The sequence below is a fragment of the Oncorhynchus keta genome, chromosome 26 (assembly GCF_023373465.1).
Source record: "Oncorhynchus keta strain PuntledgeMale-10-30-2019 chromosome 26, Oket_V2, whole genome shotgun sequence".
Taxonomy (NCBI): Eukaryota; Metazoa; Chordata; class Actinopteri; order Salmoniformes; family Salmonidae; genus Oncorhynchus; species Oncorhynchus keta.
In genome coordinates, this window is record NC_068446.1 from 40,225,221 (window position 1) to 40,240,119 (window position 14,899).

The 14,899-nt window shown below is 44.4% G+C and overlaps 1 protein-coding gene across 2 annotated transcripts in view; it reads right to left on the reverse strand.

The window, feature by feature from the left end:
• The window catches only part of LOC118376066 (GRAM domain-containing protein 2A-like), an 88,130-nt gene extending 78,686 nt beyond the window's left edge, over window positions 1–9,444 (reverse strand). The window contains exon 1 of one of the 2 annotated variants that reach the window (XM_052480844.1): window positions 9,193–9,444. The gene's annotated coding sequence lies outside the window, so the exon portion shown is untranslated. The remainder of the gene's footprint in view (window positions 1–9,192) is intronic. The other variant, XM_052480842.1, reaches the window with a different exon arrangement.
• Between the last annotated feature and the right edge of the window lie 5,455 nt (window positions 9,445–14,899).

Consider the following 14,899-nt stretch of genomic DNA (forward strand, 5'->3'; position numbering starts at 1 on the left):
TCTCCCTGTCTGAGTCTGTAATACCAACATGTTTTAAGCAGACCACCATAGTCCCTGTGCCCAAGAATACTAAGGTAACCTGCCTAAATGACTACCGACCCGTAGCACTCATGTCTGTAGCCAGGAAGTGCTTTGAAAGGCTGGTCATGGCTCACATCAATACCATTATCCCAGAAACCATAGACCCACTCCAATCTGCATACCGCCCCAACAGATCCTGCAATCTCTATTGCACTCCACACTGCCCTTTCCCACCTGGACAAAAGGAAAACCTGTGTGAGAATGCTATTCATTGACTACAGCTCAGCGTTCAACACAATAGTGCCCTCAAAGCTCATCAACAAGCTAAGGACCCTGGGACTAAACACCTCCCTCTGCAACTGGGTTCTGGACTTCCTGACGTGCTGCCCCCAGGTGGTAAGGGTAGGTAACAACACATCTGCCACGCTGATCCTCAACACAGGGGTCCCTCAGGGGTGCGTGCTCAGTCCCCTCCTGTACTCTCTGTTTACTCATGACTGCACGGCCAGGCACAACTCCAATACCATCATTAAGTTTGCCGATGACATAACAGTGTTAGGCCTGACCACCGACAACAACGAGACAGCCTATACGGAGGTGGTCAGAGACCTGGCTGTGTGGTGCCAGGACAACAACCTCTCCCTCAATGTGATCAAGACAAAGGAAATGATTGTGGACTACTGGAAAAAGAGGACCGAGCACGCTCCCATTCTCATCAACAGTCTCGAAGAGGGCACGACAAAATCTATTCCACCAATTTGGCATGGGTCCTCGGATCCTCAAAAGCTTCTACAGCTGCACCATCGAGAGCATCCTGACTGGTTGCATCACTGCCTGGTATGGCAACTGCTCGGCCTCCGACCGCAAGGCACTACAGAGGGTAGTGCGAACGGCCCAGTACATCACTGTGGCCAAGCTTCCTGCCATCCAGGACCTCTATACCAGGCAGTGTCAGAGGAAGGCCCTGAAAATTGTCAAAGACTCCAGCCACCCTAGTCATAGACTGCTCTCTCTGCTAACGCACGGCAAGCGGTACAGGAGCGCCAAGTCTTGGTACAAGAGGCTTATAAACAGCTTCTACCCCCCAAGACATAAAACTCCTGAACACCTAATCAAATGGCTAAACAGACTATTTGCATTACCCCCCCTCTGTTACACCGCTGCTACTCTCTGTTGTTATCATCTATGCACAGTCACTTTAATAACTCTACCTACATGTACATATTACCTCAACTAACCCCGCACATTGACTCTGTACCGGTACCCCCCCTGTATATAGTCTCGTGATTGTTATTTTACTGCTGCTCTTGAATTACTTGTTACTTTTATTTCTTATTCTAATGAGTATTTTTTTTTAAACTGCATTGTTGGTTAGGGGCTTGTAAGTAAGCATTTCACTGTAAGGTCACACCTGTTGTATTCGGCGCATGTGACTAATACAATTTGATTTGATTTGATTATAATGGCAATTCTGATCCAACCATAAAATACATTGTGCCCCTGGACTGAGAGGATGGAAGTTCAATATGTAGCTAGATGCAGAAGGCTAATGTTAACTAGCTAACTTTGCCCATGAATGGAAGTTCGGTTAGCGAGCAAACATTTTATACAGGTAGCCTAGGACAACAAATACAAGTGTATACTGTATGACAGAGTGATAGACCGTTTTGTCAACATGAAAGAGAGGAGGATGGCATTGGTGTTTCTCAACAAGTAGGGTGAGTCAACATCTTTTTCTACTTGCACAAACGCACCCCCCCCCCCCACCCCCCACACAGAGAAAACATCACCATGGAAAGTCACATCATATTTAACTTGTTGATTGGACTAAATTGTGTTTGTTATTTTTTGTCACTGTATTAGATGAAGTGTAGGTGATTTGATGATGTTGAAATGTTGATGTATAGTATAGTGGAGGCAGCTCCTGTTTTCTTTGTGACCTACAGTAACTCTCTGTGGTTCTAAATCAATAGTTGTTTAGTGGTCTGAAAATGTCAGAAACATTAACTTGCTTGACCATGCTGTAGGTCCTTTAACGGTTTGTCACTAGCAATATGCTTTGTGGACTTCACTGGACAGATGTGTCGCTCTCCGGTTTTGTAATGAAACAAAAGGTGTGGTTGAATTTATTCTGCCACTGTGTCTCCTTACTGTCTCTGCCTTTAGGCCTGCATATCACTGTGTCTCCTTACTGTCTCTGCCTTTAGGTCTGCATATCACTGTGTCTTCTTACTGTCTCTGCCTTTAGGCCTGTATATCACTGTGTCTTCTTACTGTCTCTGCCTTTAGGCCTGTATATCACGTGTCTTCTTACTGTCTCTGCCTTTAGGCCTTACTGTCTGTCTCTGCCTTTAGGTCTGCATATCACTGTGTCTTCTTACTGTCTCTGCCTTTAGGCCTGTATATCACGGTGTCTTCTTACTGTCTCTGCCTTTAGGCCTGCATATCACTGTGTCTTCTTACTGTCTCTGCCTTTAGGCCTGTATATCACGGTGTCTTCTTACTGTCTCTGCCTTTAGGCCTGTATATCACGGTGTCTTCTTACTGTCTCTGCCTTTAGGTCTGCATATCACTGTGTCTTCTTACTGTCTCTGCCTTTAGGCCTGTATATCACGGTGTCTTCTTACTGTCTCTGCCTTTAGGCCTGTATATCACTGTGTCTTCTTACTGTCTCTGCCTTTAGGCCTGTATATCACCGTGTCTTCTTACTGTCTCTGCCTTTAGGCCTGTATATCACTGTGTCTTCTTACTGTCTCTGCCTTTAGGCCTGTATATCACGGTGTCTTCTTACTGTCTCTGCCTTTAGGTCTGCATATCACTGTGTCTTCTTACTGTCTCTGCCTTTAGGCCTGTATATCACGGTGTCTTCTGTATTACTGTCTCTGCCTTTAGGCCTGTATATCACTGTATATCACTGTGTCTTCTTACTGTCTCTGCCTTTAGGCCTGTATATCACTGTGTCTTCTTACTGTCTCTGCCTTTAGGCCTGTATATCACGGTGTCTTCTTACTGTCTCTGCCTTTTAGTCTCTGCCTTTAGGCCTGCATATCACTGTGTCTTCTTACTGTCTCTGCCTTTAGGCCTGTATATCACGGTGTCTTCTTACTGTCTCTGCCTTTAGGCCTGTATATCACGGTGTCTTCTTACTGTCTCTGCCTTTAGGCCTGTATATCACGGTGTCTTCTTACTGTCTCTGCCTTTAGGCCTGTATATCACTGTGTCTTCTTACTGTCTCTGCCTTTAGGCCTGTATATCACGGTGTCTTCTTACTGTCTCTGCCTTTAGGCCTGTATATCACTGTGTCTTCTTACTGTCTCTGCCTTTAGGCCTGTATATCACGGTGTCTTCTTACTGTCTCTGCCTTTAGGCCTGCATATCACTGTGTCTTCTTACTGTCTCTGCCTTTAGGCCTGTATATCACGGTGTCTTCTTACTGTCTCTGCCTTTAGGTCTGCATATCACTGTGTCTTCTTACTGTCTCTGCCTTTAGGCCTGTATATCACGGTGTCTTCTTACTGTCTCTGCCTTTAGGCCTGCATATCACTGTGTCTTCTTACTGTCTCTGCCTTTAGGCCTGTATATCACTGTGTCTTCTTACTGTCTCTGCCTTTAGGCCTGTATATCACTGTGTCTTCTTACTGTCTCTGCCTTTAGGCCTGTATATCACCGTGTCTTCTTACTGTCTCTGCCTTTAGGCCTGTATATCACTGTGTCTTCTTACTGTCTCTGCCTTTAGGCCTGTATATCACTGTGTCTTCTTACTGTCTCTGCCTTTAGGCCTGTATATCACTGTGTCTTCTTACTGTCTCTGCCTTTAGGCCTGTATATCACGGTGTCTTCTTACTGTCTCTGCCTTTAGGTCTATATATCACGGTGTCTTCTTACTGTCTCTGCCTTTAGGCCTGTATATCACGGTGTCTTCTTACTGTCTCTGCCTTTAGGTCTATATATCACGGTGTCTTCTTACTGTCTCTGCCTTTAGGCCTGTATATCACGGTGTCTTCTTACTGTCTCTGCCTTTAGGCCTGTATATCACTGTGTCTTCTTACTGTCTCTGCCTTTAGGTCTATATATCACGGTGTCTTCTTACTGTCTCTGCCTTTTACTGGCCTGTATATCACTGTGTCTTCTTACTGTCTCTGCCTTTAGGCCTGTATATCACGGTGTCTTCTTACTGTCTCTGCCTTTAGGCCTGTATATCACTGTGTCTTCTTACTGTCTCTGCCTTTAGGCCTGTATATCACGGTCTCTGCCTTTAGGCCTGTATATCACTGTGTCTTCTTACTGTCTCTGCCTTTACTGTGGCCTGCCTTTAGGCCTATATCACTGTGTCTTCTTACTGTCTCTGCCTTTAGGCCTGTATATCACGGTGTCTTCTTACTGTCTCTGCCTTTAGGCCTGTATATCACTGTGTCTTCTTACTGTCTCTGCCTTTAGGCCTGTATATCACGGTGTCTTCTTACTGTCTCTGCCTTTAGGCCTGTATATCACTGTGTCTTCTTACTGTCTCTGCCTTTAGGCCTGTATATCACGGTGTCTTCTTACTGTCTCTGCCTTTAGGCCTGTATATCACTGTGTCTTCTTACTGTCTCTGCCTTTAGGCCTGTATATCACCGTGTCTTCTTACTGTCTCTGCCTTTAGGCCTGTATATCACTGTGTCTTCTTACTGTCTCTGCCTTTAGGCCTGTATATCACTGTGTCTTCTTACTGTCTCTGCCTTTAGGCCTGTATATCACGGTGTCTTCTTACTGTCTCTGCCTTTAGGCCTGTATATCACGGTGTCTTCTTACTGTGTCTTCTTACTGTCTCTGCCTTTAGGCCTGTATATCACTGTGTCTTCTTACTGTCTCTGCCTTTAGGTCTGCATATCACGGTGTCTTCTTACTGTCTCTGCCTTTAGGCCTGTATATCACTGTGTCTTCTTACTGTCTCTGCCTTTAGGCCTGTATATCATCTTACTGTCTCTGCCTTTAGGCCACTGTGTCTTCTTACTGTCTCTGCCTTTAGGCCTGTATATCACGGTGTCTTCTTACTGTCTCTGCCTTTAGGCCTGTATATATCACGGTGTCTTCTTACTGTCTCTGCCTTTAGGCCTGTATATCACTGTGTCTTCTTACTGTCTCTGCCTTTAGGCCTGTATATCACGGTGTCTTCTTACTGTCTCTGCCTTTAGGCCTGTATATCACGGTGTCTTCTTACTGTCTCTGCCTTTAGGCCTGTATATCACTGTGTCTTCTTACTGTCTCTGCCTTTAGGCCTGTATATCACTGTGTCTTCTTACTGTCTCTGCCTTTAGGCCTGTATATCACTGTGTCTTCTTACTGTCTCTGCCTTTAGGCCTGTATATCACGGTGTCTTCTTACTGTCTCTGCCTTTAGGCCTGTATATCACTGTGTCTTCTTACTGTCTCTGCCTTTAGGCCTGTATATCACGGTGTCTTCTTACTGTCTCTGCCTTTAGGCCTGTATATCACTGTGTCTTCTTACTGTCTCTGCCTTTAGGCCTGTATATCACGGTGTCTTCTTACTGTCTCTGCCTTTAGGCCTGTATATCACGGTGTCTTCTTACTGTCTCTGCCTTTAGGCCTGTATATCATATCACGGTGTCTTCTTACTGTCTCTGCCTTTAGGCCTGTATATCACTGTGTCTTCTTACTGTCTCTGCCTTTAGGCCTGTATATCACGGTGTCTTCTTACTGTCTCTGCCTTTAGGCCTGTATATCACGGTGTCTTCTTACTGTCTCTGCCTTTAGGCCTGTATATCACTGTGTCTTCTTACTGTCTCTGCCTTTAGGCCTGCATATCACGGTGTCTTCTTACTGTCTCTGCCTTTAGGCCTGTATATCACTGTGTCTTCTTACTGTCTCTGCCTTTAGGCCTGCATATCACTGTGTCTTCTTACTGTCTCTGCCTTTAGGCCTGTATATCACGGTGTCTTCTTACTGTCTCTGCCTTTAGGCCTGTATATCACTGTGTCTTCTTACTGTCTCTGCCTTTAGGCCTGTATATCACTGTGTCAAGGCGCATGAACTAACAGGTTATAGAGCGAACTACGCAATTATCACAATACATAGGTTGCAATATGGCTTTTTTTTCTGGCTTTCCCATTGATTTTACCCACGCAAGTCACTGTCTGTAACTGACCATCTGTCTGATAGTAGTGTGTCTAGTTACTAACCACTGTCTGTAACTGACCATCTGTCTGATAGTAGTGTGTCTCCTTACTAACCACTGTCTGTAACTGACCATCTGTCTGATAGTAGTGTGTCTAGTTACTAACCACTGTATATCACTGTGTGTCTGTAACTGACCATCTGTCTGATAGTAGTGTGTCTCGTTACTAACCACTGTCTGTAACTGTAACTGATGATCTGTCTGATAGTAGTGTGTCTCTGCCTTTAGGCCTTACTAACCACTGTCTGTAACTGATGATCTGTCTGATAGTAGTGTGTCTCCTTACTAACCACTGTCTGTAACTGATGATCTGTCTGATAGTAGTGTGTCTAGTTACTAACCACTGTCTGTAACTGATGATCTGTCTGATAGTAGTGTGTCTCGTTACTAACCACTGTCTGTAACTGATGATCTGTCTGATAGTAGTGTGTCTCCTTACTAACCACTGTCTGTAACTGATGATCTGTCTGATAGTAGTGTGTCTCCTTACTAACCACTGTCTGTAACTGATGATCTGTCTGATAGTAGTGTGTCTAGTTACTAACCACTGTCTGTAACTGATGATCTGTCTGATAGTAGTGTGTCTCGTTACTAACCACTGTCTGTAACTGATGATCTGTCTGATAGTAGTGTGTCTCCTTACTAACCACTGTCTGTAACTGATGATCTGTCTGATAGTAGTGTGTCTCCTTACTAACCACTGTCTGTAACTGATGATCTGTCTGATAGTAGTGTGTCTAGTTACTAACCACTGTCTGTAACTGACCATCTGTCTGATAGTAGTGTGTCTCCTTACTAACCACTGTCTGTAACTGACCATCTGTCTGATAGTAGTGTGTCTAGTTACTAACCACTGTCTGTAACTGACCATCTGTCTGATAGTAGTGTGTCTCGTTACTAACCACTGTCTGTAACTGATGATCTGTCTGATAGTAGTGTGTCTCCTTACTAACCACTGTCTGTAACTGATGATCTGTCTGATAGTAGTGTGTCTCCTTACTAACCACTGTCTGTAACTGATGATCTGTCTGATAGTAGTGTGTCTAGTTACTAACCACTGTCTGTAACTGATGATCTGTCTGATAGTAGTGTGTCTCGTTACTAACCACTGTCTGTAACTGATGATCTGTCTGATAGTAGTGTGTCTCCTTACTAACCACTGTCTGTAACTGATGATCTGTCTGATAGTAGTGTGTCTCGTTACTAACCACTGTCTGTAACTGATGATCTGTCTGATAGTAGTGTGTCTCGTTACTAACCACTGTCTGTAACTGATGATCTGTCTGATAGTAGTGTGTCTCGTTACTAACCACTGTCTGTAACTGATGATCTGTCTGATAGTAGTGTGTCTAGTTACTAACCACTGTCTGTAACTGATGATCTGTCTGATAGTAGTGTGTCTAGTTACTAACCACTGTCTGTACCTGATGATCTGTCTGATAGTAGTGTGTCTCGTTACTAACCACTGTCTGTAACTGATGATCTGTCTGATAGTAGTGTGTCTAGTTACTAACCACTGTCTGTAACTGATGATCTGTCTGATAGTAGTGTGTCTCGTTACTAACCACTGTCTGTAACTGATGATCTGTCTGATAGTAGTGTGTCTCCTTACTAACCACTGTCTGTAACTGATGATCTGGCTGATAGTAGTGTGTCTCGTTACTAACCACTGTCTGTAACTGATGATCTGTCTGATAGTGTGTCTCGTTACTAACCACTGTCTGTAACTGACCATCTGTCTGATAGTAGTGTGTCTAGTTACTAACCACTGTCTGTAACTGATGATCTGTCTGATAGTAGTGTGTCTCGTTACTAACCACTGTCTGTAACTGACCATCTGTCTGATAGTAGTGTGTCTCGTTACTAACCACTGTCTGTAACTGATGATCTGTCTGATAGTAGTGTCTCGTTACTAACCACTGTCTGTAACTGATGATCTGTCTGATAGTAGTGTGTCTAGTTACTAACCACTGTCTGTAACTGATGATCTGTCTGATAGTAGTGTGTCTCGTTACTAACCACTGTCTGTAACTGATGATCTGTCTGATAGTAGTGTGTCTCGTTACTAACCACTGTCTGTAACTGATGATCTGTCTGATAGTAGTGTGTCTCGTTACTAACCACTGTCTGTAACTGATGATCGGTCTGATAGTAGTGTGTCTCGTTACTAACCACTGTCTGTAACTGATGATCTGTCTGATAGTAGTGTGTCTCGTTACTAACCACTGTCTGTAACTGATGATCTGTCTTATAATTAGAACATGCGTTTCGTCACTTTTCAGACAGACACTAAATGTACAAGGTGCTGTGAGGTAAACTAATCATCATACCCCAACTACATAACTTGTAGACCCACGGGTGGAACATCACATACTGGGTTTATACGTTTCCATTCCCCGAAATAGACACGACCGTGTGAGAACCGTACAGTCGATGTGACGTCGTATTGTTAACACACTGGAACGCTATCTACGCACCTTGTTTAATATTCTGAATAAACTGTTCAAGTTGGCACAGAATAATGCCTTAGCAGTTTTCACGTTTTTAGTTTCCTCTGTAACAATTTAATTTAATTTATTTCACCTTTAGTAGCCAGTTGAGAACAAGTTCTCGTTCACAACTGCGACCTGTCCAAGATAAATAGTTATAAATGGATAGGATTCGTGCATAGACTAATCCACAGCACAGTCGCATGAGTGTTGAATATTTTCATTATGTAATTCAAAAAACATATTTATATGACCAAGTACCAACCTGTCTCCACCTATTTTGATAGCGCCCCTCATGATCGTTATGTAATAACATAATCATAATAACGTTAGGCTACTGTCCGACTTGAATCAGTTGTTCCCTAATCGTCAGCTCATGTCTGTCCTATTTCCAATTAACTTGTCTTTCTTCAAAAACAACGGGCAAATCCAGTACCAGGAACGCGAAGCAGAAATCAATCTGCCGCTCAATGACAATGTCTGTGGTCTCGACGTGGACAACACCTACCGTGGCGGAAGCTGCGGGTAGCTATGCTGTCGAGTATATCATTTCCACGGCGCACTCACAGAAGACTAAATTCGGCCGAATGTCCACATCATCGTCTTCGATAGTAAAGAAGTCCGTGGGGAAAGGTAGACAAGACTGGAAGAAGAGAAGCGGTTCTCGGAGTTGTCAAAACGAAGGCAGAGGAGCACTGAGCACATGGAATGTCTGCTGGCTGACTTGTTGCGCCGAGCATCGCATCTGCGAGCGCAGTGGGCAGTGGCTTATTCTTCCCCCTGCGTTGTTTTGTGTGTCCTACTAACTGTAGCCTTTACGGTCCAAGGACCTGCACAAAGGACATCACTGACATTCATTCGTACAGAGAGCGCTCATTATTCATATCTTGTGTATACATTTTTTATCCAGAATCAAGTTGGCTAAACAACATAATATTAGGCACTATAGGCCCAGTCCAAATATGGATAGCCTACGGCATTATACATTATGTGGGCTGAGAGGTTCTTGCTATAATATAATAATAATATATGCCATTTAGCAGACGCTTTTATCCAAAGCGACTTACAGTCATGTGTGCATACATTCTACGTATGGGTTGTCCCGGGAATCGAACCCACTACCCTGGCGTTACAAGCGCCATGCTCTACCAACTGAGCTACAGAACCACTGTTTTTCATTGCTAAACCCTAGACCCGACATGTTCATTCAATTATGAAAATTAAAACATGCAAATTGACTTACACAATTCGAAGAACACAGAAAATGTCCATTCCCATATTAAAAAGCATGTGCACTGTGTTGTGGAACAAAGGGGCCTTTCAAAATAAAACTGATGGAGGGAGGAAGCCAGCACCCGATTAGAAGGGGGTTATGGCTAAGGGGGGGTATGGAGTCCACGTGCTTCACGTTGGCTGTTGTCAGATGGGAGGAAAGACTGAGGAGCTGTCTTGAATTCCAATCATGTGTGTTTTAACCTGACTTTAACCTGACTTTAACCTGACTCCATCTTTCCCACCGATGATCTGAAGACACAGTGGAACCACCATAAAAAAGGAATCCTATTACAGAAGTGGTCAGATGACGTGGTTGCTAAGCTACAGGACTGTTTTGCTAGCACAGACTGGAATATGTTCCTGGGATTCTTCCTGATGGCATTGAGGAGTTACACCACCTCAGTCACTGGTTTCATCAATAAGTGCATCGATGACTTCGTCCCCACAGTGACCGTACGTACATACCCCGACCAGAAGCCATGGATTACAGGCAACATCTGCATTGAGCTAAAGGAGCAGGACTCTAACCCGGATGCTTATAAGAAATCCCGCTATGCCATCCAACGAACCATCAAACAGGCAACGCGTCAATACAGGAATAAGATTGAATCCTACTACACCGGCTACGACGCTCGTCAGATTTGGCAGGGCTCGCAAACTATTACGGACTAGAGGTCGACTGATTAATCGGAATGGCCGATCAATTAGGGCCGATTTCAAGTTTTCATAACAATCGGTAATCTGACTTTTTGGACGCTGATTATGGCGATCACATTGCAATCCACGAGGAAACTGCGTGGCCGGCTGACCACCTGTTACCCGAGTGCAGCGTCAAAAGGACCTTGAGGCTGCAAGGAGACAAGGTAAGTTGCTAGCTAGCATTAAACTTGTAAAAAAACAACCAATCTTAACATAATCACTAGTTAACTACACATGGTTGATGATATTACTAGGTTAACTAGCTTGTCCTGCGTTGCATGTAATCAATGCGGTGCCTGTTAATTCATCATCGAATCACAGCCTACTTAAACTTCCCCAAACAGGTGGTGATTTAGCAAAAGCGCATTCGCGGAAAAAGCACAATCGTTGCACAAATGTACCTAACCATGAACATCAATGTATTTCTTAAAATCAACACACAGAAGTATATATTTTTAAACCTGCATATTTAGTTAAAATAAATTCATGTTCGCAGGCAATATTAACTAGGAAAATTGTGTCACTTCTTTAGTGTTCAGTGCAAGTAGAGTCGGGGTATATGCAAAAGTTTGGGCCTGGCTCATTGCGAACTGTGTGAAGACCATAATACATTTTCCAGAATTTTACATAATTATGACCATAACATTAAAAGTTGTGCAATGTAACAGCAATATTTAGACTTCGGGATGCCACCCGTTAGATAAAATACAGAACGGTTCTGTATTTCACTAAACGTTTTGTTTTAGAAATGATTGTTTCCGGATTTGACCATATAAATGACCAAAGGCTTGTATTTCTGTGTGTTATTATATTATTATTAAGTCTGATTTGATAGAGCAGTCTGACTGAGCGGTGGTAGGCAGCAGCAGGCTCGTAAGCATTCATTCATTCAAACACTTTCCTGCGTTTGCCAGTAGCTCTTAGCAATGCTTCAAGCACAGAGCTGCTTATGACTTCAAGCCTAGAAACTCCAGAGATTAGGATGGCAATACTAAAGTGCCTATAAGAACATCCAATAGTCAAAGGTATACAAAAAAATACACATGGTAGTTTATGCTGGTAACAGGTATCACCAGCCAGCTTCAGTCCATACCGCACCAGGAGTATGGAGTTGAGAGTGCAGTGACATTCTATTTCTTAACTGTGACTTGAACACACTCATTTGGCTGAACAGCCGTTCAACCTCCACATGTGAGTGTGGCAAGGAGAGGTCAGCGAGTGCAGCTTTGCACAGTTCCTCATAAGGATTTGACCCGGAAGAGTCCGTGTAGTTATTCACTTTAAAACCCGACTGTATTTTCAGTTGAGTCCCACCTAAACAGATGGATGTTTCTCCATTGGGAAACAATTTTATCACTTGTTTGAGGCTGGTACTTCAGTAGCTCAGCTACTTTAATCATTTCAGTGGTGTCTTTATTGTGCTTTAGCGTTTCCTTAACACTGAACAAGGCCATGTTTCTCAAGGTTTCTAGGTTGTCTGGGAGCCTTGCTTGCAGCTCCTTGCTTAAAGCAACAATGTAGTTGATGCACTGTCTCCGAATGACCTTTTTGTCCTCTGGCGTAAGACTGAGTTGGTACACCGTGCTCTCGAAAAGGTACCCAAGGTATGGTGATGGACTGAGATGTGGATGCCACACACAGCGGATGGCACACACAGCGAATGGCACAGCGAATGGCACACACAGCGAATGGCACAGCGAATGCCACACACAGCGGATGGCACAGCGGATGGCACAGCGGATGGCACAGCGGATGGCACAGCGGATGGCACAGCGGATGCCACACACAGCGAATGCCACACACAGCGGATGGCACAGCGGATGGCACAGCGGATGGCACAGCGGATGGCACAGCGGATGCCACACACAGCGGATGGCACACACAGCGGATGGCACAGCGGATGGCACACACAGCGGATGGCACACACAGCGGATGGCACACACAGCGGATGCCACACACAGCGGATGGCACACACAGCGGATGGCACACACAGCGGATGGCACACACAGCGGATGGCACAGCGGATGGCACAGCGGATGGCACAGCGGATGGCACAGCGGATGCCACACACAGCGGATGGCACAGCGGATGGCACAGCGGATGGCACAGCGGATGCCACACACAGCGGATGGCACTCACAGCGGATGGCACTCACAGCGGATGACACTCACAGCGGATGGCACAGCGGATGGCACTCACAGCGGATGGCACTCACAGCGGATGGCACAGCGGATAGCACACACAGCGGATGGCACACACAACGGATGGCACACACAGCGGATGGCACACACAGCGGATGGCACACACAGTGGATGGCACAGCGGATTAGTAGCAAATTGGGCAATGCATATTCTTCCTTTAAAATGTTGTGCAACCAGTTGTGCATCCCAGTCATCACGGACGCATTATCAGTGCCAATACCCTGAAGATTCTCGTTTTTAAGGTTACACTTCAAGAAACTCAGCTACTGCCTTTGCTATTGATCTGGCATTGCCCCCCCTCCAATTCAACCAGCCCGAGAAATGTGGACACAACGGTTATTTTTTTTTAGCACTGAAATACCGAATCACCAAATCCAGGTATTTCGAAACACTGACATCAGTGGACTCATCCAAAAGGAGACTGAACTTCTCATCCCCCACATCTGATGTTACCCTTTTGAGAAAATAAGGAGCCAGTACTCCCCTAATCATTTCTGTGCACTTGATACGGTGCATTTGTAAGTTTGTTCCTGCCACAGAATCTGAAAAGGCAGCTTTGCAAGCTATACCTAAATGGTGGCATGCTAGCAGCGAACAATGCTCCGTTAATGGCCATTGCCATAGTAGCTTCTACGCTTTTGCAGTTATCCACTTTCTTAACCAACTGTGGTAATATAGGCATATCTGATTTGCAATATGCACAGTATGCCAGACAATCATCCCCAGTTACTGGCTTCAGCAACCCTTTCAATTCAGGTACAGACTCCCACTCTTTTCTCTACAATTTTGATTGAGACATGTTGATTGATGTTGTAAGTTCTGTTCAAGATCAAACATTCGTGACCAACTATATTCATTGGGTTTGTCTCGTCGACCGCATACTACTGCTGCTGCAGTCAGCCAACAATGATTAGCAATTTGCTGAAATTGCTGCTGCCTTTGCACGAGCTGAGCGCCTGCTGCTGACGTCACTCACAATGCACTTTTGCAGCCAGGCACTTGTGTTGTGACTGAGTGTGTGACAGAGAAAATCGTTGTCGTGTCATTTGGAGCTAAATCTAGCAACAAAATTGCTAAGTTGGCATCACTGTTAAAACACCGGTTGTAATTCATCTGTCAAATTTGATTTGACATTATTGATGTGTCTGTGGGAAGGAGTCGTTTTTAATTTGTTTAATCCATACACTTACCTACCTCAATTAGCCTACGCGTGAGGACAAATCCAATACAAAACTATAAATTGGTAAGTAAAAACGTCATTGCACTCAATACAGCCAGAGGCAAAGACTCCGGTAGGAACAGTCATTTTCTTGAGACTGTGCGCTTCAGTGTGTAGCTCATTCATTCTGGTAGTGCTCCCTTCTTCCAACCGTGTCTCCATAGAAACCGCTGTGTGCAAGGCTGGAGTGTTTGTATGGCGCTTTTATATTGAGCCAGTCAGGCTTGGTCACCTGATTTTTTCCCAGCCAGTCAGGCTTGGTCACCTGATTTTTTTCCCAGCCAGTCAGGCTTGGGCACCTGATTTCTCAAAAAACTGAAAAGAACCCTGCAGCTGGGCTATTGGCAAATTCCCAACTAGACTAAGAAAACACACTCTGACCCATATCCTTGAACTCACTTTTATAAACTAGGCCAACGTGCAATGAATGCCCCGAGAGAAACAAATGGCATTATTATGGTGCTGTGCTGAACAAGCTCTCTCTGGTGAGCCAGAGCCCCACTCTGGCCAATGTGGCATACTGCATCATCAAACGTATCGGTGCCTAACTAAACAACAATGAAGCAAAACATGTATGGAAGTAGCAGAATGTAAGTAACATGTTAAATAACGCGTTATAAGGGCATTTACAATGCTTTGTTTTATTTACTTGTACACGTATTTGACACGTATAGTGCGTCATAACTCGTAATAGTAACATGATAATACACTACACAGTCCCTCCAGGATTCTGTGATTTCACCTTTTCTTGTTGTTGTTGTGCAAAATCATAAATTTCGCGCATATTATGCGATAGCTTGCAAATGTAAATCAATCACCGC